This window comes from Sylvia atricapilla, chromosome 2, assembly GCF_009819655.1.
Source record: "Sylvia atricapilla isolate bSylAtr1 chromosome 2, bSylAtr1.pri, whole genome shotgun sequence".
Taxonomy (NCBI): Eukaryota; Metazoa; Chordata; class Aves; order Passeriformes; family Sylviidae; genus Sylvia; species Sylvia atricapilla.
Window position 1 is genome coordinate 68,105,512 of NC_089141.1, and position 26,915 is coordinate 68,132,426.

General features: G+C 33.7%; 1 long non-coding RNA gene across 3 annotated transcripts in view; it reads right to left on the reverse strand.

Moving 5' to 3' along the window:
• LOC136357834 (uncharacterized) overlaps positions 1-26,915 on the reverse strand; it is a 732,797-nt gene that overhangs the window by 635,933 nt on the left and 69,949 nt on the right. The gene's annotated exons all lie outside the window — the stretch shown is intronic.

The window sequence follows — 26,915 nt, forward strand, 5'->3', positions numbered from 1 at the left end:
AGTCTGATATATGTCACCCAGTTTAGTACTGCGGATGAGACACTAAATTTTGAACAGTGATGGAAATCAGACACTAGAACAGGTAGCTGAGAGAAGTGGTGGATGCCCCATTCCTTAAAGTGTTCCAAGCCAAGCTGGACAGTGGCCTGATCAACTTGGTCTAGTGGAAGATGCCCCTGCCAATGGCAGGGGGGGTTGGAACAAGATGATCTTGAAGATCTTCTTCAAACCACACCATTCAATGACAATAAGATTCTATAAATAGACAGTAGCTTAAATATACTCAAGTATTACTCTGTAGAGTATTGTTTACTTTTGTTCTCTTTTCAAGTTATACTCCATATATAACACATAGATGAGATTAGAAATAAATTATGGCCCTAGAGTTAAAGCCATATTTTTTTCTGTTGGCATATATGCACACAGGGATCTAATAATTCTTGATCTTGCAGCTAAATCTCCAGAAATCTTGACTTAAGCTATAAAGAACAGCATTTAGCCAACAAATATAAATAACTGATTACATCGTACTACCATTAGGCAAATGCCTTTCTACAGATAAACACTCAGTAATGTAATTCACACCATCTAGGGAATCAAGCACACACTGACTCTTGAGTAAGAAGTTTTCTGTGTAAAATTTGTGATTTTCATCAGACCAGCATCATGTATTTTGCTTCAGTGCCTATAAGAAAGCCTCTGGGACTTACTAACCTTTATATGAAAAGTTTTTTATAGCTTATTACCTGTTCTAGAAGGCTTTTTGTAGCTTCCTGTAAATTTTAGAAGAGGATAGAATTGCTATAACGTTCTACGGGAGATGTGATATCTTAGAGGAGAATGACAATTCTCATTTAGTTCCCTAGATATAACTTCTGCAGTATTTCTTCCCTGTATCACAGAATCACAGGATCAATTAGGTTGGAAAAGACCTCTGACGTCACTGAGTTCAACCTGTGACCGAACATCTCCTTGTCAATGAGGCCATGGCCCTAAATGTCACATCCACCCTTTCCTTAAACCCCTCCATGAATGATGACTCCTTTTTCTCCCTGGGCACCCCATTGCACCATGAAGCAGAATTTCTGACTCATTTATATTTTTTTCCTTTTCATTTGTTAATTTATGTTTTATATGGCTGATGTATGTGTAATGGCGTACATTTTCTTCAAGCATATAAATAGTTATTATATTCTTCTTAATGTATTAGATTCCTAAAATAACTCCACCGGACATAGCTGTAGATGCTTTTAAAGAAACAATATATAAATATTCCACACTTTTTAGATTCAGTAATTTTTGTACATCGATATCTTCTGAAATTTTTAGTGAAAATGAAGTTCCCTCAGCTGATTACCAGTACTCACTCTTTTTTAAGTGTAGTCTTAATAAGCTGATTCTGAACTTTTTTAAGATAATGTTTTAATGGGGAACCATTTTATTGAAAACCCATTGTTCTGATGGTTATTAAACAATTCAGTTGATTTCCATTCAAATAAGTTAGACAAATGTCTATACATTGTAAAGTACAGCCATGGAAAAACATGTTCATAAGAAAATCCATGCTTTTCTCATCCACTCCTATGGAAGACAGATGTATTTGCTATCATAAATTCAGGAGAATAGGGGAGAAATGGCAACAAGCTTTTTTGAAAACGTTTTAAAGTGTTTAAACTGAATTTCTTATCATCACAAAATTTAAAGGTGAAAATGTGCATATGTTTTCCCATAAGTGATCACCAATTATTTTTCTAAATTTCATTTTGTATTATAAAAATATTGCCATTTCTTATAGAATCAGAATTCAGTTTAAATTAAGATGTACATGCTGTGAGACTAATCACATCAAGGTCATTCTGTGTAAGGCTGGAGCACAGAATCTCAAAGGGACTACATTTGCTTTGGGGCAGGTATTTTCTGTAGTGCACTCCCTGAGTCCTGATTCCCTGTGCACGTCCTGCTTAGACCAAGACTGAACCCAGATAGTTACTGATGACATTATACAAGGCAATTAGATTTTCCTTCAAAATAAACTCAGAATATGAAAATATCCGTAGTTCTTTGCAGTACCAGTATGTTTAGGGAATTGTTGATAAGTACATTGGCCCTGTAGCTCAAATATGTCCTTAATGAAGAAAGACTAGAAAAGGAACTTTCTGCAGTTTATCTGATAAGCTTGGCAGCAAAGCATGGAGTTCCTTACCTTAAACAATATGAGGAACACAGGCTGTTTTTGAAAAAAAATTAGCCCCTCTTTGAGCGAAGTGACAGCCCAGAGATACAAAAAAGAAGATACTAAGAACCAAATTCAGGACAGATATTCAAGCTTGTCCATTTTAATGTTAACCACACTCAGCTGACAGACAAAAATGAGATCAAAGCAAAAATAATACCTTGAAGACTGTTTCCAGAGATGTTTATTAGGAATAAAGCATTTAAACTAATATTTTTTATTTTCTTTAAAAGAAACTTCCATTTCACTTCAAAAGCTGTGTTCTAACAACACTTAATGGCCCAAAAGATAGTTGGAGGGGGACCCTTTACAGGTATCTCTAGTGAGAACACAAGGGGCAAGTTTTACATTGAAAGAGAGTGAACTTAGATTACACATAAGGAAATTTTTTTTTACAGTGAGGGCACATGAGGCACAGGTTGCTCAGAGAAGCTGTGGATGTCCCATCCTTGGAAGTGTTCAAGACCAGGTTGGATGGTGTCCAGAGTCACCCGACGTAGAGGAAGGTGTCCCTGGCCACTGCAGGGAAGTTGGTGTTTGATGATATTTAAGGTCCTTTCCAATGCAAACCATTATGTGATTCTATGTGCCTCTTAGCAAATGGTGAGAAAAGGTTTTGACTTACTCATGTGAAAGATTCTGAGCACAAAGTTCAACAAATAATGTGATTTACATTTTCAGAACTTATCCTCCTGATAAGGCCCAACATACTGCAAATCTTCACTTATTTCAGCACTGAGTTGCACAGACACATGGATAGAAACAGAACTAGTATTACAGCCCACAACTCTAAAAGACAAAAGTTCCCCCTTTCAGCTAATTTGAGTGGAAGCTGTGATTGGATTTTGTAATTTTGATTTTTTTACTGGTCAAGAAAAATTGAAATACAACAATTAAAGCTTAATTACAAAAGGAGATATTCCCAAAATGTATCAAGTCTGAGAATACAGATAGCAAATATTTTTAGATAAATTAAACAAACTAACAAAAATAATCGAATAATCCCCAAAGAAACAAATCCCTTTCATACAGACCAATGTGTGTTTCAATTGTGTGTTCTTTTATACGTTTTATAGAAAATGCAGCATGAGAAAAGTTTGTATGGTGGAAATAACCTTTTAATGACTACTAAAATTTTATTTTATTTAAAGTAGCTATACCGTCTTGTAAATTTAAGTTTCATTTATATAAAATATCAAATGATGAATGCAGAATTTTTATACAATCTAAATCTGAAGATACCCTAAATAATCCTGTTATGTTATATATATGATCCTTACTGGGATAAAGCCCAAACCACACCTCTCTCCTTTAAATAGAAAAAAAAAAAATCTTCCTAAAATACAGTTTTCTAAAAGCAGATTTATTTAAAGGAGTAAATAATAGCCAGGTTGTGAAATGACTCTAAGACCACACAGATATACAGATGTATAAATGGAGTACTAGATTTTATGAGCAGAGTTCTGGAGCCATTTTGTTGGATTTGAGTCAGAAAGAGCCATTTCAGTGCATTCAGGAGATGGGAAGAGAAATCTCCATCAACCCAAAGGCTAGCAGAAAATTTTCTTCAGGGAAAATGTATCCATTTCTCATGCCTCCCATTTTAGTATTTAGTTTAATGCACATCATGTATTTGGCTTCTGTCTGTGTTTTTCTTTCCCAGCATAATTTTTGCAACAGATTTGCCCTGAAGCATTAACTACCCTTGATAGTTTTCTCTCTTACTGTGTGATTACTTGCTTAGCATAATGACTTTTCTGCTTTTCAAAATGGATATGGTGTCACAGGAACCACTGTCAAAAAAGTTGACTTTAATGCAATATGATAATATCAGTGATGGCAACAACATATAGAATGTTAATGTAACTACATTGCAGGTGTCCTGAATAACCTTTCAGAATTTCCATGCTTTATTTTGGATGGTAAATTTTGACAAGACATTTAAAAAATTCAAATCTGTAATATGAATGTAACAAAACACAGCTGAACAATTTCCCAAAAGAACAATTTATCTGTATTAGAACAAAATGTATAAAACCCCTCAATAGCTCATTAAAAAATGCTAATTTTATGTACATTTTTCTCATGCTAACCTGACTTATTATGATATCAAATTATGATTATCTTCACTCATAAACTGTATACTAGTGTATGTTACATTTCAGCAACAGAATTCCGCTTGTAATCTTCCTTATGCTTAAATAATAAATTAAACATTATGTTATACATTTTAAAAATAGAGATATTTTGTATTATCAGAACACATTTTTTCAAGAAACTCCTGAGATTAGGCCAGTTCTTTTATTTTCTTGCAAATTCTTAAGATTTTACTTTTAGCTTAAATATATGATGCATTAATTTTATTAACTGGAATTTGAGGTGACCTAAATTCAAATTGCTGACCATTTATTATGTGACTTTGTAGCACAATAATATTGAACATTGCTCTACTACCACTTTTTATGATTTTATTAATGTACTAAAACTGTGAAAGAACTCTGGAGCATGGACAATTTTTGAATCAATAACTACATTTGACAGTGAAGACATTTTAGGTTTTTACTGTTCTGGGCAGTGAAAAGTTTAAGCAACATTACAGCAAAAATAAACCAGCACAATACTTATATTATTTTCTTTCTTATTGATTCATGTTAAAAATAATGCAGTGAGGAAGCTACTAAAAGACAGAAAGACAGTCTTCTTTAAAAAACACTGAGCAGTTAAATTGTATAATCCCACTTAATGTTTTGAGTAAATCTCCATATAAATTCAGGGATTAAGTGAGAAAAAATTGAATTTATGAATATCTTTTATTCTCTTGTTAGTAGCAGATATTTCCTCAACATATGCTGTACAAATACAGAAAGAGTGCTTCTCATAAACAAGCCATTGAAATTCTGTTCTTTTGCATAATAGAGCTGGATTAGTTCTGTTCTGCTTAGTCTCCAGGCCCAGGGAAATGCAAATGCACATGTGGGTGTCTAGCTCATAAACTATACTTAACTGTATTTAAGAGGTCATATAAATGTTATGTTAAAATTTCATCAGCTTTCACCATTGAATACCACATTATGCATATAAATGCTGATTTTCTCATAGTTTTCCTAATATCGGAAAGAATTCAAACACATTTATATACACTAATCACAATATTTCACTGTTAGACTGAAATGTAGTTCAACTTTATTGAAATCACCACTAACTTTCAAAACCAGGGAATGCTGAATATGATAATTATAAGGCTTGAAAGGAATTTGGAATAGCCTATGATCTCAAAGAAAAAGAAAATCCACTCCTAAAATAACTAACCTGAACAAGAAAGGGTTTTACACTTGGTGAGAATAATGAATACTCAGTATATACTGTCTACTTCATTAATTATGGAAAATTTTATGGGTGTTTTTTTCAAAAGGCTATTAAACTGGAGTATAATTAAAAATAAAATAGCTGAGAACAAATGCAAATGTTTCTGGAAGTATGAGATTAATAACTTTGGCATAAATTATCATTATTTGAAATATACTGGAATATTTTTCACATCCAGCTTTGCCATCACACTAAATTTCTAATCTACAAGATCACTTCTATTCAGCACTTGTGTCTCAGCCAATTAAAGAGTGGTAACTGTGTCATGTTTGTAAACAGATTCCAATTGTTATTCCAGGTATTTAGCAAATATTCTCTAACTTTAAATTATTTAAAGTCTTGACCCAGGAATTCTGAGGGTAATCACAGTAGTCTTGGGGTTTCTGTCTCTTTCTTTGTCAGAAAAAAAAAAAAAAAAAAAAAAAAAAAAAAAAAAAAAAAAATAGACCTCGTTGAATGCTGTTTGTAATATTTTTCTTGTGTCTGGATGATTTATACAAATGCATTCCTGTATTTTCCTTATCATCCTTTCTGCTAACTAATTTGAATATTTCTTTTTAATTTTTCATTATATAAATCTTATTGAAGAAATATGGGTGCTTTAAGGCTTTTATGCACCTCATAAAAATCATTCAATTATTTTTCACAGTGTAACATCCAGAAATCTCCACCACACCCTGCGGCTGGATCTGCATTTCAGTACATCCTGCTCTAGGCAGATTGGACTTGTTGGCCTCATTTCATTTGCAAGGAAAATATGCTTCAATTATCTCCATGAAGAGACCTGCTAGAACATATTTTTTTATTCCCTCCCTCTGGAAGGAAATTTGCATGTGCAGTGGAGTGGTGAGCTAGCACAGTTCCCCACAACATGGAGCTGAGACTGAAGAAAAATACACTTTGTGCCGGAAATGAAGGATGAAGCGCAAGGCATCCTCACCTCATAGGCATAGCCTTATACTCCATAATATATATTGGATAGTTACATGCCACCATCCTGCCACATTTTCATGCCTCATCTTCATAGATTACAACACTACTAATAAATTAATTGATTTGGGTCATGATGTAAACAGACACAAAATGATAAAACTCACAAAACCCACAAATGAGAGAAAAAATTGTTCCTATAATTGAATTTCCTTATTTTTTAAAGCATGTAAATGTCTAGAATTATTTACCTCTGGTCAATGTTAATGCTCAAACAATGATTTGGAATTTCTGAGAGAAAACCAGCTATTATTACAGACTAAATTGTTCAAAAGACCATTGCAGCAATTTAACAGTGTAGTTGATTGAATTCCAGTGCCAAGCTACTTTCCCTGTTTATGTACAATTTGCAATAGAAGCATAGGTACTAGATATTTTTATATGTAGTGTAATATGTAATGCTGAGCTCAGAAGTAGATGGAAAATAACCTACATAACTTAACCAGATTTCTCACACTTCATTTTATGAAGCAGTTTGTTAACTTACAATTCAGGCCCACCAAGACAGCTGTCCAGTGCAGTCAGGTGGATAGGACACAGAGAAGAGGCAGAGCAGGCAAAAATGTCAGGAGGACTTGTCCCCTAGCCAGAACCTCTTCTTGAGCAATCCACAGTCTACAGATACCAGTTTAATGTCATAATTTTTAAAACACAGCAAAATAGATCAGCTTTTGTTTGGGTATTTCCCCTTCTTCTTTTAAGAGGTTCAGATGAATAGAGATATTTAATTCCCCAAAATAATGCATCTAATAGGTCACACAAGCAATTTGCAATTCAGCTGAGGCATTATAGATCTCCAACAATTAAGTGTTGAAATAATTAATCCATATGGAATTTATAAACATTTTCACCTTATAGGGACACAGAAAGTTTAGAGTACATTTACAGAAGACACATGGACAGCTGTCTTTTTTAGTAATGCTTAATAATTGCTGTGGTAGTTAGGATGTATTAGACCTGGTTAACACAACTGCTACCATAAACCCATTAAATTTATCATGTGTTTCTATAAGTAGTTAGTAGATGACCAGCCTCCGGTTATGAATACAGGAAGTGGATGGACAAACTATACAAGCAAATCATCAAAAATGGCAGCAGGTCCAGAACCATTTTCTGTTGCTAAAATGGCAACACTAAGTCAGACACCACCACTTTCTGTTATTTTGCTTTGTACCGTGTAAAAATCTAACTCCATTTTGTGTATTGCCAAGCATTGGAGCCCCGAAAATAGAAAGTAGCTTTCTCCTTAGATTTCCCACTCCTTAATTGCTCTTCTTCAGGACAAGCAAACCTCTACCTCTCCATGCTTTCTGTTCTACATTTATTCAGTTCATCTTCTAGTTGAACTTATACAAATACAGAAACAAATAAATGAGAAATTAAATTGGAGATTCCTGTCTCAGAAGGGAGAATTAGAGAATATCTGGTTCTGTATAAGAGAGTTAATTTTCTTTGTTGCTGATACAGTGCTATGATTTTGGATGAGAATAAAGTTGTTAATACAGTGGTTTAGCTATTACTGAGCAGTACTTACCCTAAGTCGAAGATTTTTCTGTTTCCCAGTCTCTGGCAGTGAGGAGTTACACAGGAAAATGGGAAGGAGCACAGCATGGACAGCTGACCCAAACAGGCCAAAGGGATATGCCATGCTATAGGAAGTAATGCTCAGCATATAAACTAGGGGAGAGCTAGTTATGAGACAGGAGACATAATAAATTTCTACAGCCTTTCAAAATATATGTAAAAACTGTCTCATGATATTGGCTGAAAATTCCTATGTGGTTGATTAGCTATGACAAACTCTCCACTCAATAACTTTTTCAACAATATGCCTAACAAGTTTATGTTTAAAGTTTTAGTTTAAAGTTAAAATGCTTGAAATGTAGTCCCACAAAAATTCTTTCTTGCCAATTATGTAATTGAATAAATTTTGAGACAGATAGTTTTGTGAAGGAACTTATTCTTGGATCCTATTTTTAGTGAATTGTCACTTTAGTATATCTAGCTTGCTCTAATGCTCTGTTGTTCTCCACTAAGTCTATGTAAGAATCATTCAAAAGTTTTCTAAAATTTACAGTCAAAAAGTTTAAAGCTTTTTCAACCTAACCCAATTACTCTGATTTTTGACATGAAACTTTGCATCTTAATCCCTTACACAGACTGTTTAATAATTTATGGAAGAATTTCAAATGAACTTCTCAAAAATTTTTTTCCTTTGGAGAGAAAAGAAAGAGAGAAAGAGTGATTTCATAGAGCATGGAATTAGAGATTAAGTAACTTTTAATATTTTAATGACCTAACATTAAAAAAAAAAAAAAAACACATGTTGCTCCATTATTCTGAAAGACAAATAACTAGAAATTATGTTTAAAAAGTAATTTGAAATAATACAAATAAACTGCCTATAGATGCCTGAATTTCATCCTTTCTTGCAGTCATTTAAGCTGCTAATTATCTGTGGGGGAAAAAAAAAAAAAAAAAAAAAAAAAAAAAAAAAAGTCTGTGTAATCTTATTCAGTAAAGTTTTCACTGAGGGAAAGATAATGGTATACATTAGTGTAAGAAATTATATCCGACCCAATGAGCCTGAACTTCTGTTGTATAGAAACCTAATTCAGTTGCACAATGTTATGCAGAAATAAGGGAATATGGAGGAAATCAGATGTTTCATCCCACAGAGCTCCTTCCACTAGGGGGAGATGAAACTGCATGTGAATATCAGACACATGCTTAATTTAATAATGTACCACTGCTTTCCCTTTCTCTACTTCGGAATTCACAATGGACTACATCTTTTATGTCCAAATACTATCTCCTGATGGCATTTTTACTAAGGTTTTTACCATTAAACACTTTGCCTCTTATTAGGCAACAGGTAACATACAGAAAATAGTCAATATTTGTGTATATAGTCAACATCTACATATATTTGTGTAATTTCAGGGGCATCAAATATTTTTTTCTTATCAACATCCTCCATGCTCATGATTCTTATAAATATAGACAGATTTTTAAGAAAGTATTAAGTAGTTACCAATATGTAAGTCACTTTTAATAGTTCAGGTTATGCACCATATAGCCACTTATACACATTCATTTGTGTGAAAGTAAGTAAGAAAGAGTTTTATTGCACATATTTCTAACTATTTAGGGTATCTATGAACATTGTAGAATACTATTTTTTTTAACTTCGTGGTTTGTTTTCTAAAAGAAGTTACTAGCTCTAAATGCCAGATTATCTTTGTAGACAGAGAAGAAACACTGTTACCTTTTCTCACCGACTTTATCTTTGTCCCGCTTTGGCTACTTTTACACGGTGGGTCTAATAAGTACTCTTGTAAAGTATTCTGTTATCACCCTTTCCTTCTTCTTCCCCTGAGATTTTGTGGCTGGTCATGACACAACATGGTCTGAGATCTCTCTTTGATCGGTTTGGGGTAGATATTCCAGCTGTGTCCCCTTCCAACTTCTTGTGGTCCTCCAGCCTCCTTGCTGCTGGGGTGAGGTGAGGAGCAGACTCTGTGTAAGCACTGCTCAGAAATCTTAAAAATATCTGTTTTCAACACTGTTTCCAACTCAGGCCATCATTACACTTATGTTGTCTGTCCATGTACAGCACTTTCTCTAGGATAAGAAAAAAAAAGCACTCATAATTTACTTCTTTATAAATCTTTCTTAAGCTAAAAGGAAGACAGACTCTTCGCTGTGTTTTCTAGGCTTGCTTTTATCAGACAGCTACTTGTCTACAAATAGGTCTTCAAATCTGTGCATTGAAGAGTAAAAATTGTCTAATTTTCTCATTATATTCTTAAAAACTCTATGAAAATATTTGGCCTCTCTTATCTCTTTTCATTTCCTTCAATACCCTAAGTTCAACAAATTATTTTAAACTGCAAGTGTTTATGTTTTGCAGTTTTCAATTTTTCTTTTTTTTTTTTTTTGTTCTGTGTTTCATGACTTTGACTAAGCAAAGTAATTTGTTTCTTGACAAAAATGTATGTTACAGGAAATATTGCCAAGTCTTAAAAGCAGTTCTAAGAAAAGGGTAATTGTCCAAAGACATTTTAAAAAAATCTTGATCACAGTCAGGAATAAATATTTTAATTTATTTTATTGCTAAAATATAAAGATTGTAGGTTGCTGCAAGTATCCACTCATGGGCACTTGAACCAAAAAAGCATATAGATTTTAATCAAGCTTCCTGACTTTTGAGAAACACTTAAATCCTTTCCTTTCTTTCCATGCAATCAGTGTTCATCTTCAAAATTAAATTCATTATGCTCTTTCATTGCTAATCTTGGCAGCAGTATTTAATTCCTGATATTCATTTATTCTTCAATCAATATGTTTTATTCACATAGACATTTAATTATTGGATATCTGATAGCTTGGATATGTTTGCGCCTGTGAGTGCATGCCAGTGTGTATGAAGAGCACATATTAGGATTATGTAATATAAAAATAGCAATGGAAGTGATTTTTAAAAATATCAGCCAGAAGGTCAAGCTTCAGAAATAATTTCCAGAGGAGATTAAACTATAGTAGGCTTTGACTACCTCTGGGAAACACTAAAACCTTCCTGCCTTGAAGAAATTATTTCACTCTAATCAGAGTGACAGTCACAGTCTACAGACTACTGATTTCCTCCAAATTTTCAAAACTGCAGATCAATCTATTAATAGGCTTTAAAAAAGAAAAAAAAAAAAAAAGAAAAAAAAAGAAAAAAGAAAAAAAAGGAAAATAAAATAAAATAAAATAAAATAAAATAAAATAAAATAAAAAAATAACAAGAAACCAAACCCACAGCATAACCATGACTCTAGCACATGTAGATTTTCTGAAATGTACACCCTCATCTTGAAAATCCACTAAGGATCTGCAAGTCATCAGCATTTATTACATAGGAGGAGTAAGTACTGATTAGCAGAAAAAGCAAAATAAACAAAAGCAAGCAGACAGCCTTGTCTTCGGAGCTGGATTACTCATGTGTAAATTAAGCACATACATAAATGAGATTTTTTGGGTCTAGGGCTCAAGGCTACCATTTGCGATGTCTGATCTGCAAGAAAATGATTTTCTTCATTTTGCCAATTACTTTTTGCTCAACTTACAATAGCTTCCAAATAGATCATTAGCCAAATAGCAATTACCTTGGGCAAAGAACACCTCTTAACAATGCCCAAATTATTTGGCTCATGGAAGCAGTGCTACTTGTGAAATTGAACTGCAGCTAAAAAGGAGTGTTTTAACAAGAAGCTTACAATTTTAAATAATTTAAAATGCAGGTTTTTTTCAAGAGTAATATTTAGTTTCAGGCATGTTATGATTTCAGTATTAGTAAAATGAGATTTACATTAGTACTGAATAATTTGTTTTGGAAAAATCTGCTATCCTGTAAATTGAATGTACCAGCTGCTGGGTAGCTGCAGTTTTGTTTTAATATGACCATTAATTATAAAACATGGCAAGTGCTAAAAATTCATAATCCTAAACTAAAAAAAGAACAACCAATAGAATTGCTGACCATACACTTGCCATATTCATCTAAATTTATGAACGCTTTACCGTTAAAATTTGGGAATTTATTACATAAAAAACTACAAGTTCAAATAACCACAAATGCTACTGAAGAATGAGAAGAAAAAGAATAAGCTTAAAAATTAATGTATAACTTGCAGAGAAATAGAAATTTTTTCTGTAGTCCTTATTAAGACCAGGGCAAATTCTTTCTGCATTAAAGCCACAGATACTTTTATGCTGAATACAGTGAAGACTAAAATTAAACTAGACTTTTCATAAACAGACAAGGAGTAAAGTGTGACAGCAGTTTTGTTCCTTTACTCTATTATGTGAGCATACCAAAGAATGTGAATTTATTTTTAAGGAGACACTGTCAGTAGACCTTTCAAACCACTGACCTTAGGGCCCATAGGAGAAATGGAAAAGCAATTCCCTTTAAAAACGGATGCTATACAAGCTCCTAAACTGGTCATCTATTAATTCAAAATTAAGAGGAAAAGTCACATGCTAGCCTATACCTCAGCCACTTGGGTTCTTTGGGAGAGATTTCAGCAAAAATTTCCTAAACTTCATTTTTCCTAGGCTATTTTGGAAACCAGGAATATGTTTCTTCTAAAATTATATTATCAGCCTGTCTCTCTGAGAAGCCCCTGACCCTTCTGCCCTGGCACATTATGTGATGAGATTACGAAGTGGCATCCTCCAGCAAGGGAAAAAAGAATATGCATTCTCCTGAGGACCTGTCTGCCTGCAATACTTTAAGCGCAAGGCAGTAACAGAAGCCTCTACCCATCTCATCCCTCCAGGCCTGAGGAGGGAGTGCTTTTCTCATAGAGAGGAAGGGAGGTTGTGAATCATGGGAAGAGACTTTGCTGTCTGACGGTGGCACATTGAGACTCAGATATAATTTATTCATATCTGAGGGAAATGACACTTAGGACTTACTGTAATGATGCTTTGAATCCATTTCGTCTGCATTGTGTAATTATCACACATAATATTTTAAAATTTCAGTAGAATCTGAGTCATAAGATAATGTTAGAATAGGGTTTCTTGTTTCTCTTTTTTGCTGTTCTATTGATTTCCAAAGGGTCTAACATTCAAACTTTTTCAGTAAAATACCAGACAATGTTTTAATTTATGTCTGATCTTGCTTTTATTAGTTCACACAAAGGAAAAAACTCATGCCCGCTTTTGGTTATTCTGACAGTTCTGATGTCAACAGACCTTTGTAAAAACTAAAAAATAAAAAAAGAAGTTTTAGTTTTGGTTTGGTTTTTTTTTTTTTTAACTTGGACAAACAAATAACCATCAAAAGTTGAATGAAAATGCAGATGCATTCTAATATGTTTTTTATTTTGAGCAGTTACATTTGGCAATTTGCAACTGACTGAAAACATGTCATGGCTGTAAATATATAAAGTCACTATTGAATGATAGATTTATTAAAGAAAGTCTAGAATGATAATTGGCAAATGAACATTGTTTGTCCCTACAAATATGTTTTTTTAAGAGCTGTAAGTAACAGAATCTTTAGGCATAAAGCTTGTGATATTCTTAATATGGTAATTGAAAAGATTAAAGTGGTCAGTAGATTAATGGTATGAATTCTCTTGTCAATAGTAAAAATTGGATGGCAAAATTTCAATTCTGCACTGCAAATACATCTTTGTGCTCAGTTTAGTTCAATTCAGTAAGTGTAGAACTTATGGGGAAATATTACTACTGTATTGACCTGTCTTATCATTAAAAAATTGACTGTATATGAAGAATCACCTTTTAAGCAGTGCTGTTTGATTCTTCCACAGTACTTTTCACAAGTGCTTTTCACTACTGCCTATCTATAATACCAGAATTAACATATGGTAAACAAAACCAAAAACAATGACAACAAAAACAACAAGAAATAAAATCAATGAGGCATACAGTTACATTTCCTTTGTGCAATTTTTTTTTGGTGTAATCAGTTGAAATTAAATATCAAGAGAGTACAGCAGGCTTTGTAGTAAAGAAACCACTTGAGAAACAAAATATGGAGACAAATTCTAAACTGGTATTTTGATAAAAATAACACTTGTCACATTGAAGATCTGTCTGCTGACTCACTTTATTATTTTGAACAGTATCATAGTGCAGTATTTTCATTTAAAATGGTGTTCTGGACAACTCTGGGTCTTTTGAACTTGCTTGAGAGTTACTGTCAGAAGTCTTTATGACCCCAGCTGCACTAACCATCTGCCAATAATATGATCAGGGATAGCCTGCTGAAGCACAAGCATGGGAATTCCATATTGCTTGCAGAAAACCAACAAGAGTGGGGCCTTGCCATTTCATCTAGAGCAGATGATTGGTGGCACCCTGCCTGGGGTGGTCGCTTGTATTCCGCTGAGACTGAACAACTAGTTCTTATTTCTTCCTGTTTCCCCTTCTATCCATCATGTTTTTATCTTATCTATATTTACCTGCTCCTTTAAGATATATTCTACATATTTTCACTTTTTTTTTTATTTTATTTTTTTTTTAATCCTGTCCATCAGGTAAAAGATCTCAAAGTCCTAAATCTTCCTTTTAGATCCAAGCAAGTCTGATGGAGCACTATACTCTTACTGTCTTCTTTTTTTCTCTGAGATCTTTTGTGAAAAATTCACCTCAGAAGTAGGAGGAAAAGATTTGAAGCATGGTTCTAAGGGCAGAAATTATATAGTAATTTTTTTTTTTCTGATGCCATAAAAATATTTTGGGGAGTTTGCTCACATTCTGAAGAATTTTACCTCTCTCATGCATAAATAAGTATCGGCCACAGATTAGCTTATGCTGTGAGCCCAGATCCATCTATAGTGCCTGCCTGTACTGTCTGCCTGGATTCTTCTGGCCTGGACATCTGGTTTTTCTACTCCTCTCCCTGAACTGCAAATTCATAAAGCTGTCTTTAGGTTTGTCTCATTTCATAGAGCTCATGGTTGGGTCAATCCTCTGACCACTGGTCATGTGCTTGAAGGTTGTTAGGAAAAATGTGTGGGATTAGATACTAGTAGAGACCCAGTTTCTGGAGCACTGGTGAAGAACATACCTTTCAGCACGTGACCTCTGACTGCAGGAAGCTTCCATGACTGCATTGTTTCTTCTTAGTTTTTGGGGTTATTTTTAATAATTGATCAGTAGATACCCAACCCACTGAAAAGCTACAGTCTATAATGGGAAGGGGGCAGTGGCTTAATGCTGTAAGGAAGAAGATAAGGTGAGAAAAGACACCTGGCAGCCAGGCAATGGGTATCAAACTGGGCATATGGACTGTGATCAGATTCAGGAATGTAACAGGCAAGCTGATCCAGCTCTCTATGTCTAGGTCTGGCACACAGATACAAAGTATACTTAACAGACAGACATGCAGGGCTTTTTCCATAAACCTTTCTGTCTGCCTTCTCTCTTGAGCAACTATGTAATATGACCAATTTGTGCTGTGTTTGCCATTTGAGACCTAAATAAATGTATATAGGCTGAGCAGGGGGACCTTATCGGTGTGGGAAGCAAGAAGTTGACTTGCCATGCTAGGTGCCATCTTAACACACTTAATTATTTCTTGAATATTTTTCAGATTTTTTTTGTAGCTAATTTCTATCTCTTGAAAAAAAAAAAAAAAATTGATTCCCAACTGTTTGGGTTACTGTAGACAAGAAATACATGCTGAAATATATCTGCAGGCTTCAAACACAAGTGCTCATTCAGTATGTGTCAACAAGCAAAACTTTCAGAGCAATAATGAATTCAGTCAATACAACTGTTTCTGGCTTTTAAATCCACATTTGCAATTCACTCACATTCCTAAGGAGATTGGATATTAATTAGACTATGTACCTCAGACTGGTAAATTCTGCATAATCTGAAGTGTTTACTACATATTAACATGGGTTGTATGTCAACTATTGTAAGAATGTAATAGCCAGTAGCAAGGTAGTATGAAGACTATGCTGAAATGAGAAATTTAAGAAGAAACATTCTATCACAAAAATATGACTTCATGTGGATTGCACTTTGTCTTTCCTCCAGGTTTCAGGATTTATTTGCTGCTTAAAAAGTGAGGTATGAATTATAGGATGCACAGCTATCTTGCTTTTAGAAGCATGAGAAGAAAATACAAAAATTAGCAATTATGGAGTTGAGACCTTGATGGCTGCACAATAGACACACTTCCTCCCCCTGAAAACAAGAAAGAATAAAATTTGGTAGATAGTTATTACATCATACAGTGCTTATCTACATTATAAATTATTTACCAAAACAGAAGATAACAAATATATTTAAATGTATCATCAATATATTTGTAATATTTGTAAGGTTTGTGCTTCTTTTGTTAGTTCAATGCACATACTGTAGTCTCTGTTATATGTTTTATTTTTTAAAAAGGAAGTAAGTAATTTACAGCTAAGAAAATAAATAATACAGAAATGAAAATGTTCATTTAATTTACAGTAAGATTGTCAAATCTATTAGCAATTTAGATAACTGTGTATATTGCTTGAGTAAGGCTAGCAGAACTAAGACAGACAACTTCAAAATAATGTGCCAGGAATTTTTCTGACCATTATAAACCTTTATTGGATATCTTCAGGATACTGAGTTTTTTGTTTGGTTGGTTCTTGTTTTTCGTTTTTTTTTTTTGGTTGGTTCTTGTTTTTTGTTTTTCCTAGAAGGTTTGACTGAGGCACAAAGAAAGAAAATTACATAATGAATAGATATAGCCACTCTACTGTGAGCAAAAATCATGTTATGTTCAATAAAATATGCTTCACACAAATATACTGGATTACTTAAGCATTTGTCTAATAGTATGCTTGAATTCTCACTACTTTTCAAAATAAAATTTTCAGTTTCAACTATATACTGTTAATGTCATATGATTTTTTTTTTTAAACACCACCTTCATTATTTTATTCTCCCCCATTCATTTATTTGCATCTGAAATCAGGGCTGCTAACTAGAAATTTTTAAGAAAAAAAAAATCTAATACCATTCCCTAAGGTGTAAAACAAGGGTATGAGGGAGATACACACAAATATGCTACAGCTTAAGGTAACTAAGATTTCAACTGACCCTGGTGTACTTCACTAAGATGATGTGCACCTACTTTTCCTGATCTGGTATTGCTTACTAAGAAATATATGTATGTATATATATATATATATTTAAAGCGTAAAAGTGCATAAGCATATATGTTGATATCATTAGTAAAAAAGTTAACAGTAATATATATATTTAAATCAGCAATCAAGTATGTGTGAAAAATCATGCTGAAATGTAAATGGTCTAAGCACAAGCACCAATTGCTCCAGTGAGGAAATCATAGCTGTGAAAAATAAAGCAAAATACACCATCAATTTTCAAGTTCATATTTTTAATTAAACAAAATCAGCATAGTAGTCTTGCAAATAATGAATATGAATTGAGGCAAGACTAAATTCCTTAAAATACTTGAAAGATTCCTGCAAGTATGTGATAAATTTTGTGACTTTTGGGGGGAGCTTTTTGGTTTTGTTTGCTTTCTTGTTACTGAGTCTTGTGCTAATTTGTAACAAAATTTAAATCCTTGTTCATTGCTAGTGGTTTTTTTCCAGTAGTGTATTTTTTCTAGGGAGAAAACTACTTTTTCTTTGTTTAATGAACTTAATTTAAGCATCCATACAGGTAAATCAATATCATACATTACAATAGGTGTAAATGTCTAGCAAATGCTGAAGACAAGAGAAGTTTTACTAATATGTTGAATATTTTCTTTAAAAAAAATACTTGAACATAAAACAATATGTTATTAAATAATTCCCTATGGAATTTTAAATTTGAAATTAATCTTGGGATTCAAATGAAATATTCCTCGTACTCTGGATACTTAATAGATATAGAATAAGAATTTATGTGTAATTTCCTGGTAATTTTTTAAGAAGTGAATTTGCCTCTGATATTTTTGAGCAATGGTTGTCATGTTAAATAAACTAAAAACATCTCAAAAGGCCAAAAGTATTATTCTTTTCTTGTTGATATTGGTGAAAATAAGTTGTAATACACTGAAAATTTATATTCCTTAACAGTTTTGAAAAAAAAAACCCTCTGCCTGGTTTTGGAATATGGTCTACTAAAGATTGTTACAGCAAGGAAGTCCTCTTCAACCTCTCTAGCTTTTGATCAACAACCTTGAGTATTTTCTGACTACCAAAATTTGCTAAAGTAGATCTGTTAGAAACTGTGAACACAGTATAAACACTTAGTAGTATCAGCACCAGGGTTAAGTACAAATGTAAATGTTTCATTTCACAGTTCCTGTGAAAAGACATCCTTGTGATTTCTCATAACAAAAATGGCTGTGGAACATTGCAGGACTACTTTTTTTTTTTTTTTTTTTTTTTTTTTTTTTTTTTTTTTTTTTTTAATCAGTCTAATGGAAATATCTGTAGATCAGGAAATTTGATTCATGGCAAAAGTGTTCAAATCAGTGTGCACTTTATTCTAAAATGTGATATTTTATATAAAGAGTAATATGACAACTGTCCTTGGAAATTTGGACATCGTGACTTCAGCTCCAAGGAACAAATCCAAAGATTTGTCAGGCTTTAATGATTCATTTCTGGGGGACATTTTGAACAATTTTATGTTCTTTTAAATAGTACTAACAAATGAAATTAACAAATTAACAAAATAATTAACAATAGAAAATTATTTGAATTTTTTCCGTTCATGCCTCATACAAGTATACACCGACAGGCACCAGTAAGACAGAAGGCAAACAGTAGTTTCAAGTAATCTCTGTGATTTATTTTGTGCACAGAGACATAGGCAAAAAATACTGACAAAAATACAAATTGTTAAATAATTTCATAGGAACTTGTGAAAGTTTTGCATTTGAATATTTGTCTTAACAACTTCAGGAATGTTATATTCTAATACCATGACCAAATTAATGGGATATAAAAAATGTCCATCTTTGCAGCAATTTGTCCTTTATTGTCTATAAAGGGAATTTAAATCTGTAATGCACCGTAGAGAATGGCATAGAGAGTCCTGAATCTGCCTGTTTTACTCTCTATCCCCAGATGAAACCAAAACCACTAGCAGTGAGTCTTTCATGACAGGCTCAAGACAGACATACACAAAATGTTCCAGCTTTGTACTTGACTTCCAAAAACTGATAAAAAATAATTAAAAGAACATCTGTTGCCTTTTTGCTAAAAGATCAATGTAGCTACTGGAAGAGATCCAACCATTAATGTAGCAACAGTTTATGTCATTGTAAAAAACAAAATCACGTATACAGTTATTTTTATGACGTTCTTCCCCAAATAAAGCAATTATGTAACTATCTGAGGAGGATAAATTATATGGAAATTTCAAAATATCCAGCTTTCTTTTTCCTTCACAGCTTTTGGACTATTATTAGTGTTAGGTTTCCATAAAAAAAAAAAAAAAAAAAAAAAAAAAAAAAAAAAAAAAAAAAAAAAAAAAAAAAAAAGTGTAATAACATTTGCACTGTGTTACTGTTATTTTCCTTTCATAGTTCTGGTTTGATTGCTGTCTTAGTGCATTGGTCAATCAAGGATTCTGTGCTACATTTCTGATTTTTTTTTTTATATATATATATATATATTTGTCTGCGTCTGAAGAATTTAAGAAGGTTTTCTTAGCCTTTCAGGTTCATTTAGCTTGTGAAAGTTTCAGCAATGTCAGCTTCCAATCTTATGCCTTGGGAAGCAGAGGGAATTGGAGAGGTCAGGGGCTGCTGGGCAGCAGTCAGCTATTAGAGTATAAAAAGTAATAATACTCATGGCTCACTAAAGAAGGCAGCAAGAGAATGCAGAAAAGAGCTCATATCAGAGAAAAGAAGTATTGACTCTGTAAATGTAAACAATATATATAAAATACTGAGATGCTTCCTCAAACAAGCATAGAGAGTAAGTCAGACCTCTATTAAATACAAACCTACCAAATTAACTATAAGAGGTTATTTCATCCCTGTATAATTTCATGATATTAGGTTGTAGGTAGCTTGTTCTTTGACTACCCTTCCCCTCAACAACACTGTTTAAAAAGCAAAAGTGAATGCTGTCCAATAACTGGCACATTACTTGAGAGACTATATACTTGATCAAAGTTAACAAATATTGTAAGTTATAAAATCATAGGGAAAGGCATGGGAAAGATATTTCGGGAAAAATTAAAAGTATAATTACTGGGAGAAGGACTTAAATTGAGGGCTGAAAGCAAGGAACTGATATTCTTACAATATTGTAGGTTTTTAAGAATGGGCAGTGGTTTTCATCAGAGGATGAAGAGGGCTTCTGCCTTCTGGCTTTCAACCACGTGACCCTCAACCACGTGACCCTCAACCACGTGACCCTCAACCACGTGACCCTCAACCACGTGACCCTCAACCACGTGACCCTCAACCACGTGACCCTCAACCACGTGACCCTCAACCACGTGACCCTCAACCACGTGACCCTCAACCACGTGACCCTCAACCACGTGACCCTCAACCACGTGACCCTCAACCACAGTAGTCCCATGGGAGTATTGGCTGTCTTCTCCAACCTGTGGCTCCTTTTTATGTGTGTGGAAATGTTTTGGCTCCACCTTTCTGGGTTGATCCTCTCACAATTGGATGATGTATTGTCTCATGTCATTGGTTACCTTTAATTGCTCCTCTCTTTAATTCCCCACCTGTTTGTTTCAGCTGTTTTTTATTTGCCGGGTGGCTGTGCAATCCCTCCTGTATGTTCAACAGGTAAGGAAAAACATTTCCTCATGTGGGAGTCTGAGTGTGTTCTTGCTTCTCTGCTCCCTCTCTATGTTTCCTGTGATGACCCACTTTGGGGTGAGCTCTGTCTTCAGGGTCTCTGGCTGCTGCCTCCAGTACCTTTTGTAAACTAGCTCAGAATTTCTGTCTGCACGAACGAATGAAAATGGATGGTCTTGGGCACCTGTTATCTGTTTTGCAGACCCATGTGCACCTTTGCAGTCATGCACATCATTTGGCTAGACTTCTTCCAAGTGGAAGACTTTGTTTTGGTGATGCACACTGAGAACTTACTCATTATTGCACTGATGAACAGGGAAAGACAATGTGTGGTTTTATGGCAAATGTGGTTTTCAAAATTCAATTCAGGAAATCCCATTTCTCTCCATGACACCTTGATGATTCTCTGGTTAGATTTCACTGCCCTTTAAGGATTCTATCTCCACCAGTCAACCCATTTTTTTTTTTTTTTTTTTATTTAGAGAATCTTATATGCCTCCTGTATATCTTGTATATCATCAAAATTAGGTCATAGTTAATATGCTGAATCATAAACATGAGAGATGGAAAATCTCACTGAGCTTTTAAATTCAGTGTTTTTAAGTGGAAAAAGGTTCCCATGTAGAACAGAATTTAATTTTTAACATATAGTATCTTCAGTCTATCTCTTCTCTTCTTGGACTCAGCCCAGTAATTCATTCAAATTAATTCATGCATCACATCTCAACCTCATAATCCAATTCCTAGTAAGAATTTTGGTCTATAAAGTCCATTTTATGTACTTCCACTAATTTCCTTGGTGATATCATATGAATCTATTAGGCCTTCTAAGTTTAAGACTCCCTAAATTTGTAAATATTCTCAATATTCTCCAACCTGTTTCTTTTTTTTTATCCACACTTCTGTTTTGAAACATCTTGCTTTGAAAAACCCATGATTTCTTTCACCTAATAATTATTTATTTTTTTATCAGTTCAAAGAAGATTAAGAAATGTGCAGGAGCAGAAAAAAACACAGAAAGGAACAACAACGAAAAGGTAAATAAAAACACATTTTGGGCAATAGTACTCCAGTCTTCAAATTTAGTCCGTAAGGCACATGCATATATTTTACTTGTGACTTCCAATAAGGATTTTTGAAGTGCTCTCATGGTTCTACACCTAATAAAGCCCATGTTTTTCTATCAGGAAACAACCTGATACCGCTGTGATTTAATTCTACACTGGAGCAGGGGCATTATTTACCTTTCCGAGTGACCTTTATCAGCCAATTTACAACTGCGTGGTTGTAATAATCCCCACCACTTTGTCACAGTGATGTATGACTTTGACATCCAATGTATTGTGAGGTAGTCCACAATTACTCCTTTGTGAAATCATCGACAATTTATACTTCCCTTCCTTCTATTTCTAAATTTGATGTTGACAACCAAGAGATGTCTGGTGTGGGATTTGCCCTGATTCTTTGTATTTTTCATATGCTCTCTTTGGTGGCTGCCTCTCTAACAAAGATTAGCTGTGTGACATCATCAATGACTTCGCAACTTTCTGAAAAAGCACCTCGAGAAAAAGCTCCAGTGCACCTCCAAGCACCTGAAATTAGATAAACAAAAGTTATGCATGGTTCCTGAATCCTGTAGGAAGCATTACTTGTATCATGGTGTAAGTTTTCAGGCATATTTCCTGCTGAATTCTTTTCATGGGTGTCAAACTTGTAGGAGATGGATGCTGTAAGGTGCAATGGATCATCTCAAATTTCACCTCAATTGGCTAAGGTAGTAGCTCAAATTGATAATGCATTTCCCTATATTTACTCGTATTAGTTAACTACAAAATTATTGCAATCCCTATGAAATTAGGATTTAGAGATATCTCTTTTGATACATACAATAATTTATCATCTGGCTTATACCTGCAGTCCTAGAAAATTCTATGTGCTCCTCTGTAGGAAGAGAAGTTTTGTTTTCTGTTTCCCTAAAATGATTAGAAGTATATGTGTTTAAGCTTATGCATGTAAGTAATACACATGTGTACATATTTATGCATGATTAATAGCAGGCAATCTGAGCTTCTTAACTGAGGTGTCTAGAGGGACTGATTTATCCTGGACTACTCAGGATCAACACATAGGTAAATAAATGTCTACACTATCACTTAGATTGTACTAAGATTCTAGTAGCCTCACTGTACTAAGATTCAGTAGCCTACTGTCTGCTCTGAATGGATTGCAGTAAGTCACTACTTGAATATTCCTGATCCATTTTGATTTAAAAAAGAAATCTTTTTTTTGTCATAGTCATTAACATCTTTCTAAAATGGTATAAAAGCCCAAGGACATTACAAATGAAGCTGATGTAAAAACAAGAAAGTATTGACTTAAGTCAGAAAGTACAGTGCTCACCAACTTCTGAGCACCAAATTCACAATCCTTGTTGATTTATCACACTATGTTCAAGATACAGCAAACAGGTAGAGAAATTAAAGGCCTTGTTTTACAGTGTTTCAATGTATTCAGAGTTGAAATGAGTGTTAGTGCTTGTAATGAAATATAGAAAACCATTTAGAAGTATTTGGACTTAATACTGGCTAAAAAGCTTCTTTTATAATTTATAATGATGAAGTTGCTAGAGGTGGGATCAGTAATTGAACACTGAGGAACAAAAACCTTTCAATAACATCAGGGAAAAAAAGTCTTAAAATTTAGGAGCTGTAAACATTCTATGGTTCCATAAAGATTTAAACTCTTCCAGGCCCCGTCTCCTTTGGAAACAGAATGGTTGGAGTCAATTAGTAATGCAAAACACATTTTGCTCTAATATCACTAGAACTTTTGCTTTCAATTGGCAAATCAGTCATAAAATAAAACTGACAAGCACTGTCCGCATTGTATGATACCTTCTGACAGTTTTTCAAGACTATTTGACTTCTCTTGCCATGTATATGAAAGTTTAGGGAACAGTTATTGGAAAAACTGCCATTCTGTTTCTTGTCACAAGAAACCTGCATTTACTTTTCTGTAAGAGAGAAATTAGCACTGAAGACTAAAATTAATAGTTGCAGTTTATGCAGGGAATATACAAGAAAAAAAACCACAACCCAATATTATTTGTGATATATTAAATAATTTCTTTAGGAACCCATTTTTAAAAAAAAAGTATTACTTTGTCACACTCAGGTGCTGCAAATTTTTACAGAAAAAAGAGCAGCTGATAGCTTCTTTTGACAAGTATATAATAATTCCTCTAAATTATTTTTAAAGGAATTTTTTTAACAAGATTGCAAGTGTTAAGAATTTTCTTTTCTTGAAAGAATTTACATTTTTTCCTCCACCAACCTGTGATGAACCTGTTTTTATTACTATAATTCAAGTAGATTTCTAAAATACAGCTTGAAGGGAGATTTGAATACAGAAACTAAGATATAAAAGCAGTCTCACTGAAAAGAAGGATGATATATTGTCATAATATATCTTACTATTATAATAGCTTAAAGTAACACTGAGATTCCAGTTTAAATTTCTTAAATAGTTTCTAGTGAGCCCATAATGTTATTGCTCATTTACAATACAAGTCCCCACTAATAAGTTTTAACAGCTCTTGCCTCTAAACAAGCCTAAATGGTATAGCCAGGCTCATCATTGATTTCCATAAACTAGTTAGATTATGGCATTAATATTCAAAAATATTTATATACAATTTCACACATATACAATAAATAAATATATATTCTGTAAAAAGTAGTTGTAGTGTAATGAACAAGTCTCTTTACTCTGACAAAGCTTAACACCATACTATGATGCACAGTGCAAAACAGTATCCATGTGACATCCAAGTTTTCTGGAAAAAAACATGATCCTGGTGAAATCCTGTAATGCCCTTTTGGTTTTTTGTTAACAAAGAAATTATTTTCTAGTATCTTTTTTTCAAAAGAAAAAGAGAAATTGATATTCCTCCTTGCCCCCAAAGTTATTAATAAAATAACATTTTAACTTTATCACACAGTATAAAATTCTTTAAAACTCATTAACTCTGTATTAAGTGATGTTTCCAAATATCAGGTGTGGATTTTGTTCTATATGAATAGGGGTTGGAATCTTTAAAAAATGTATGATATATATGGTAATGACATCAAAGAAATGTGGTTTTGACGAATGGAATAATATCAAAACACACATTTCTTAAGGTAGAAGAATAAGAAAGAAACAGTGCCAAGGAAAGAGGTTTTTCTTTTTGTCAAAATGAGATAAAGTAGAAAAAAATGGCAAACAGAGGAAGCCAACATATTCTAACCTACCCGATTGGCAGGTGGGCTGCTTTAGAACATTTTTATGACTCACCACTATGCAAGTACTACTGCCTAAGGCAGATGCATGAAAATGCCAAGCATATTTGAAGAAGGTCAACAACAAAGATACTATAAGAAAAAGGAAATACAACATTTCTTTAACCACTTTTATGGCACCCCATATTGCAGCTACAAGAACTTGTCTTCTTAAGATGGCCAAGAAGGAAAACCTAGGAGGAAGAAGATGCTTTTGGCATGAAGTTAATTAATTGGCTAGTCTACTATAAATTATTATCTCCAATACCAGCAGGTGGATGTACTCCTTAGCATGTAGTGTAACCCATTGTACACATAAAAATGTTTGGCCAGAGAGCCTTAAAGCTCCTGTTCATCTCCAGTACTTGAGTTTCTATGGAATGAGCCAATATGTGGAGCTGCTATGTAGGGCACACATCCTCCTGGGTTTTGGCTGAATCTGGTTACAACATATAGCTCCTCCACCTATGCCAGGGACACCAGGAGTGCTTCAAGGTGTGTTGGTTTAGTCATATCTCTGGGACCAGTGTTGCTAAACACTTAATTTTTTATTACTTGACATGGGCTTGAGAAATTCTTCAGTGGGGTACAAAGTGGCTTTATGACCAGAAAGGATTTCCTGTTAGTAGGTGGTTGTAGTCTGTTGGGTAGTTAAGTTAGGATCAGACCAGGGGAAGTCTGCCACTCTACTGAGGGGGGTTGTTTATGTTACAAGGCTGCATTAACTATTAGGTTTGCCATTGAGGAGACAAACTGCTAATGGCAGGCTGGAGTTTCTCTGTTATGTGAAACAATGAGGCTTGGCAGAGAGATTGTGCTACACTGCCTTAACACACAAGATTATCAGAATTGCTAAATTTAAACCAGGAGAAGAGAGAAATCTCAAATGACTTTTCCTTGTATTATCAGTTTTCTAATTGATTGTGGTGAAACTTCAACACCACAGTTAGAGTAAAATGGAAGAAGTTCAATACGAGATCTTTGTACTATTCTCAACTCAATGTGCCAATATGCAGAAGCGTTTGTTGGCTGCAAAACCAACATATTTTTTCCAGAATAGATTTAAGATATCTATCATCTGTCTTCACTTGTGCAAAGATTTTATGTAAATCTAGAATGTCATAAAAACTAAGAAAGGCATTGCTTAAGGATGAAATTGTTGTGTACTTTGGAATTTGCTAGGAGAAGCAATCACAAGGACCACTATCTAGTTTGTGTTTTCCATTATATATGGAATAAATGTCAGAGTGATGAATTCTAATCCAAAGCATCCTACATTCACATGAATTCACACTGATGCTGCAATTTTTATATGATTTTGGGGCAGAAGAAGGTGATGAATGTTCCCTAATAATTTTTAGTTCGATAATATAGTTTTATTATGCATTACAGTGTTTCATAATAAATTTATGAAGTGTCCCAAAAGAGTCATTGTCACTTCAAGGAAAGTAGTAGCTCTTACCTTAGCTTCCTGAGATACCTTACAAAATGAAATTCCTCGAGGCAACAATTTATAAAAGTGGTTTTGATTGCTAAAAACACTATAAAGCAGAACATAATCAATAACACCATGAAGTAAATGTTTTTTTTAGTCCAGAACAGTTCTCCCTACTAAGTATGTATTGTCAATAATAATTCCCTCTTAATAAAAGCATTCCTATAAAGTAATTTTTTTGAAACTTTACGGCTTCAGACTCCAAACTCA